Raw genomic sequence first — 7,158 nt, 5'->3', positions numbered from 1 at the left:
TCTATGAAAATGTAAAATAATTAACATAAAAGTCACTTATATCAAACTCCAGTTAAAAATAACCAGGGGAACATGAAGGGGATACGCTTACTGAACAAGTCTACAGGACTCCTTATCTCCAGCGATTCCTGCACATCCAATATGCCCCATTTTCCTGTTATGTATCCTGTGACATAGCTTTTGAGAAAAAATTCCTTAGATAGGCAATATTTCAGGTAATCCACTGTATTTGTTTCTACACACACACATATTTCTCAAATGAACAAGAGAATATTGCTATGAGCTTCTGTGACCAGTGACCTTCATTCCAAACCAGCATAGTTACACTTCCTTTTGGTCTTTGAAAGTTGTTCTTTCTGGATCAGGACACAGATCAGTGAGACACTGTTTTGCCTATATGGTTTAAGTCCTTGAGACTGATACTAACTTTTGCAAAAAACAAAAACTCTCCTTTGTCTCATGTCCCTGTGAGTTTAAAAATATATATTTCTAAAATATAAATACATTTATGTTCCTAATTTAAGTATAGTTCTTTGTCATTGTTGTATTTATTTAGACTGGTTGAGTGAAAAAACAGGAGATAACTCAAAATAAAATAAGATCTGAAATATGGTGAATGAAATTTCATGGGCCTTTTAAAACAGGAGGCACAAAGTAAGTTCTTACTCAAAGCTGCAGGCAAAAGATAATCTATAAAAGTATTAATATCTTTCATAGAGTTGAAAAGAATTTCAATGACTAAAAACAAAAATATCTTATTTTTTCAGTGGAAAGCATAAAATACATGAAATTCAACGTTTTCGAAACATTAAGCATACAAGTTCTAAATATGGACACTTCTTCAAATAAAAAGGTCTTAAATATAAAAAAGGAATAATGAAAGACTTTTTTAAAAATTAAATTATTCTAACATGGGAGGGTAATACACAATTTATTACTGACTTACGACTCCTGAAAATGCTTTTGTCCGGAAGACTTAAAAATAACTGAGATTGTTCACACATGAGCAAAGATAGCTCTGTTATCAAGTTCATGATTTCTGATAACAGGAATATCAAATAGATCTGAGACTAGCGCTGGCACTGATAGGCAAAAGATCAGATTCCCCAGGTCTGCAGGAGGACAGGAGTTCTCAAAGTAGAAAAAAAAATGTGATTTTCAGTAATTGACCCCACAATGACTTCCATTTGGGATCTATAGCTCTTATTTCCTCGTTTTAAAGCATACTGCCGAAAATCACTTCAAAAATCCATTTTCTCCTTCTTTTAACCTGTTAGTTCATTTTCCTAGGATGATAATTACTATCCTATCAAAAAGCATTGAATAAATCATGACTTAAGCACAGCTTACAACTGATTTAAATATACACAGAATTCCCGCACTCTAAAATAGGCATATGTGAATACAGCAAGTATTTGATTCTGCCATGTACTGTAAATCACTTTATGATGATGTACTTTTACTCAATTTTCATTCAGAGAGGATCTATCCAAGTGTTTGTCACATTGCTCAAATAGTCTTGTGGCTATTGCTATCTAAGCCACTGAACTAATTGTCCCACTATTGATTACCTTTAGATTTCCTGTCACTTTTCTTTGTGTTATGTCTACCCGTGGTCCTCAAGGGGAATAAGTAGTATATCATTCAGCTTTATCTCATCTTCCAGTGCTTTATTTTAATTCTAAGTGAAGCAAAAACAATAGCATTGTTGCAGACAGCTTCAAGTGTATCATTGGCTTTCTGACTAAGCATCAGCAAGTCTGACTGTTGGCTTTAATTCCCTCACTTCCTTAGTAGCTGCTGCTTCAGAAAGAGCTAATGCCAGATTTCTTCCTTCTAAGGCTGTTTTTTTTTACAAGAACATATTTAGTGAACCTCCAGAGTGAAAAATGTCACAGAGATCATATGGAATCATGCTGTTAAGTAGACTAATACTTACACAAAAGGAGTGAGCCTTTCTAAGATTATTAACATATCTACCCCACAAACAAAGCTTCAAAGTGCTCTTGGGTTCAGAGGCAAATCATTCAAATTTACAGCAACATGAACAAATAATGGCCAGTGGTTAAATAACGCCAGCTGAAGAGTCAGCTGTCCCTGTGAAGTACTACAAGAAAACATGCCCTGGTAGCCATCTTAATTTGGATAAGAAGTAGCTGAGGCAGACAGTTTTCCAAGCGTTTGCCTTAATTGAACAAAATTTACTTGTTAGGTGGAATGTCATTGAAGTGTTCTTAAATAGTGTACCTATACATTTGACAAACTAAGGTAGGAAAATCTTTAGATTATAGAGCAGCACACCCATTTTTTTCTTTTCTTTTTTCTTTCTTTTTTTTTCAAATTGCCCCTTCTGAGTGGAAGCCATGTGGGAATAAGTCAGCCCAAGCAGAATCGCAATGCTTTATCCTTCTTGTCTACCTCATGGAGTTTTTACATCCTATAGCAGCAAACATTAAAATGCCGTAGCTGATGAGGTGAAACTTCACTTTTCAGACTCAATGACATGAGGAAAACTAGCTAATGAAATAAGAAAAACAATTTCAAGGAGGACTTGTGCTCAGTGTGTGGTCAAGAAGCAACTTGATCTCTCTTGAAAATTTCAAATTCAGAGTAAACATTGACTTACCATTTGGACTCTATATTCAAACCAGTGTTGACATCTTTGGTGGTCTCTGCACCCAAGGTTGTGGTGCATCTCCAGCTGCCATGGTCATCCAGATATATCAACTAATGACTGTTTTTATTACAGTTAAAGTCTTGGTCACCCCAGTGTTGCAGAAATTTCTGAAATTTTGTTAAACTAGGAATAATTCCTAGTCATTTTAATCTGAAGAGGCCCATAACTCCTCAAAAGATAAGAATCATTTATCCGATGTGTATGTACTGTGTACCTACTGCTGTATAGACACTGTTCTAAAAGTTCTGGATATAGTCATTATTCTTTAATTGTTTACATTTCGTTGAAAGAAGGAATAAAAAATACAAAATGTCAGTTTATGATAAGTACAATTAATGATTTTTAAGAAGTAGAAAATTGAGTGATATAGTGTTAAGAATGTCGTTTTAGATATTGAAGTTAGTTCTTTTACTGCCTAGTAAAATTCCTTTTGGAAATCCATGTGGCCCAAGGAATTTTTGGTAGGTTGATTTTCAGTTGCTCTGTATATTTCACTGGGAGTAATAGGTCTGTTTAATTTTTTTTAATTTGATCTTTATTTAGCTTTTGGTAGGTCATATACATTAAGAAATCCGTCTGTTTCTTTTAGGTTTTCTAGTTTGGTGGAATGAAAATTTCAAATTACAACCACATTATTCTCTGAATTTAATTAATGACTGTTTTAATGTCTCTCATTCCATTTCTCATTTTATTATTTTTTTTTAATTTTCTTTCTCTGAATTTTAGTTAATTTGCCTAAGGGTTTGTCAATCTTGTTGATTTCCTTCAAAAATCACTTCTTCACCTTATTGATTCTTTGAAGTGTGGGAATGTGTGTGTGTGTGTGTGTGTGTGTGTGTGTGTGTGTTTTATGGTATGAATTGCCTCTTAGAACTGCATTTACTATATCCCATAGGTTTTGATAGGTAGTATTTCATTTGCATTCAGTTCTTAAAAGTTTTAAATTTGCTTCTTGATTTATTTCTGTCTTCACTCAGTCATTGTTCAAAAATGTGTTGTTCATCTTCCATGAGTTTTTATATTTTCTACTATTTCTATTGTTGTTGACACCAGTCTCAATAACCTGCGCTCAGATAGGACTCAGTGTTATTTCAATTTCTGCATCTGTTGACTTTCTTTGAAGTTAATATATAGTCCATTTTTAAGAACTCATACCAGCTGCTGAAAAGAGACACCCTTTATTACTGAGACAGTGTGCTCTGCAGATGTCTGTGAGGTCCATCTGATTCATGACCTTATTTAACTCATGATGTTAGACTTTCTTTCTCTGTTATGTTTTTATCTTTATTATTTATCAATTCATATGATGGAGGGATGGAAGTCATCTGCTACCACTGATTTATGGTCAGTGTGTGATTTTTGTTGTAGTTGTGTTTATTTATGAATTAAGTACCCTTGTGTTTGTTGCATAAACATTTAGAATTATAAAATCTTCTTGGTGAAATATCTTTGCTATGAGTTTGTTGAGTCCTTCCCTATTTCTTCTAATTAGCTTGAGCTTGAAGTCTATTTTGTCAGCTAGTCAAATATCTATCGTTCCTTGTTTGTTGGGTACATTTTCTTGGAAAACCTTTTTCCATCTTTTTTACACTAAGATGATATATGTCCTTGATAGTGAGGTGTTTTCTTTTAGTGCAATAAAAAGATAAATCTTGTCTTTCTAACCAAATTTGCTCATCTATTTTTAAATTTGGGCAATTTAGACTATTACCATTGAGGGTTATTGATTAGAATAAGCAATGTGTATGTGTACCTATTATTCGGTTGTGGTTGTGTGAGTTTCCCCCCAATATTAGAATTGCTTTTCTGGGATTATTAATTCTTTATGTCCTCTTAGGTGTAAACTTTTCTACAGAGTGAAGTTTTCATTCTATGGCCATATGTAAAGTTGGACTGATGGACAGGTATTGCTTAAATTTATTTTTGTCATAGAATAATTTTCACTGCCAATTATAAATAATTGATATGAATCTTAGTGAGGGTTTCTATTGCTATGAAGACACTCCATGACCGTGGCAACTTTTATAAGGGAAACATTTAATTGGGTCTGGCTTATAGGTTTAGAGATTTAGTCCATCATTGTCATGGCAGCATGCAGGCACACATGGCACTGAAGACACTGAAAGTCTTAAATCAGGAATGGTGGGCTGCAGGAAGAAAATGACATACACTGGGCCTGACTTGAGCATCTGAAACCTCAAAGCCAGTGATACACTTCTTCCAACAAGGCTGCATCTTCCCCAACAAGACAACACTTCTTAATGTGCCATATGCTATGGGCCTATGGGGGCCATTTTTATTCAAATTATCACATTACACTTTCTGGCCCCCACAGGCTTGTAGTCATATCATAATATAAATGCATTTAGTCCAACTTCAAAAGTTTCCATAGTCTTTATTGTTAAAGACTTAAAACTTGCTTTAAAATTCAAAGTCTCTTATGAGACTCATACAGTCTCTTAAGTGTAATCTTCTGTAAAATCAAAATGAAAAATTGGTTCACATACTTCCAACATATATTGGCATAGGATCAGTATTATAAATTTTTTTAGTTTGTTTTAATTTGTTTGGGGGTCGTTGCTTTATTTTTATTGGATATTTTATTTATTTACATTTCAAATGTTATCCCTTTCCCAGTTTTCCCCCCTGAAAACCCCTATCCTACCCTCCCTTCCCCCACCCACCCACTCCTGCCTCCTTACTCTAGCATTCTCCTACACTAGGGCATCAAGCCTTCACAGGATCAAGGGCCTGTCCTCCCATTGATGTTCAACAAGGTCATCCTCTGCTACATAGTTAGCTGGAGCCAAAGGTCCCTCCATGTGTACTCTTTGGTTGGTGGTTTAGTCCCTGGGAGTTCTGGGGATCTGATTGGTTGATAATGTTGTTCTTCCTATGGGTTGTAGACTCATTCTAAAAGGAAGCATAGTGTTTGAATATCTGACCAAAGTAAGACCAAAAACCCCACTGGGCAATTCCAAACTCTGCATCTTCATGCCATGACATATGTTCTTCAAATATCTAATTCCTTTAATCTTTGTTGACGAAAACACATATCTTTCACTTCGGCTGGTTCCCTTCCCTATCAACAGCTTTGAACAGCAAAAATCATAGGGCTCTGACATCACCAATATCTTGAGGTCTCTAAGGAAATTAAGGCTTCACCTTCACAGCTTCACACAGTGGCCTCTCTAGGCTTCCATACAAGGACAGCCCAGATTTACACCTGGCCTCAGTGGTTTTCCTTAGCATTGGAAGGTGATTCCATAACCAGTTTCTTTTTTCTCCATCTTTATAGCTAGAGCCACGTAGTCAAAGCTGCTAATGTTTGCTGCTTGTTGAGGCTAGAACAGAGCCACCTTATTTAATTACACCTTCACCTGCTTTCTGTTTTTAATGATTTTCTTTACTTGGCTGTACTGGAACTTGCTCTGTAGACCAGGTTGCCCTTGATTTTTTCTTTAAGTATAAACAATAAAATTTGATATAAAATTTATGTTGCATTCAAAATAGAAAAACTAAAGAACATTAGAAAAAGTGATGCTCTTCTGTAGATATGACATCCAATTTAAAAGAAGAAAGAAGAGATTCAGGTATGATAATAGTTGGGTGATGAGTACATATGGACATCCTGTTCTTGTGCTTCCATTTTTCTCCATTAATTTAGGAGCAATGCTGTCAACTTAAAGTACAACATGGATAGAATGAATTGGGATCGAAACAGGATTTGCAGTTTCTGTGCTGTGCAAAGTCAACCAGTACAGGGGTCAAGATTAAAATTTAGAATGCAGATGGTTTTCATTGGCATTAGCAATACATAGCATGTGTTTGCTAGCTTAACTTTTGAGTTAATTATTTGTTGACTGACACTGAGATTTTGCATTAATTTACAATTTTAAATCTTAGAATGTCAGTACTTTAGAACAAATCCTTGTGACCTGTTTATCATACTATTGGAATATTAATCCTCTGTCACATTATATTGAACAATTTTCTAAAATATGGGTGTACTTATTATTTTTAAATGATGAGAAATTACAGACTGGCATCTTAGGACGTCTTTGTCCAGAGTCTATGTATGTGTGAGTGTGTGTATAATATATATTTCTCATAATGTTAAAAGAATAAATGAATATTAGTGCACAAGTACTCAATACTCAAGAAGCTGTTTAATTTAAAGTATAATTTTCTAGATTCTCGTTTCTGAGGAATAGCTGAACCATGTAGGAACCAATTATCTGGCCCTACAGAGCAACTGGCTACTTTGCAGGCCACCTGCCTTCATTCGCATGCTCTGATGGATCTGTATGGAAATCTGATGCATAGTAGTTTCTCTTCCTAGAATGAGTGATCTGCTCTCATGGTACTTAGTATCCCCAAATCTAACTGCTTTATCCCATAAAATATATTCCCAATATCTTCAAAAATGTGCAGGCTCAAGCCGTATATAAATTCTTATATTAATTGATTTATAAGACCTG

Source organism: Grammomys surdaster, unplaced genomic scaffold, assembly GCF_004785775.1.
Source record: "Grammomys surdaster isolate TR1022 unplaced genomic scaffold, NIH_TR_1.0 97, whole genome shotgun sequence".
Taxonomy (NCBI): Eukaryota; Metazoa; Chordata; class Mammalia; order Rodentia; family Muridae; genus Grammomys; species Grammomys surdaster.
This window is presented reverse-complemented; position numbering follows the sequence as displayed.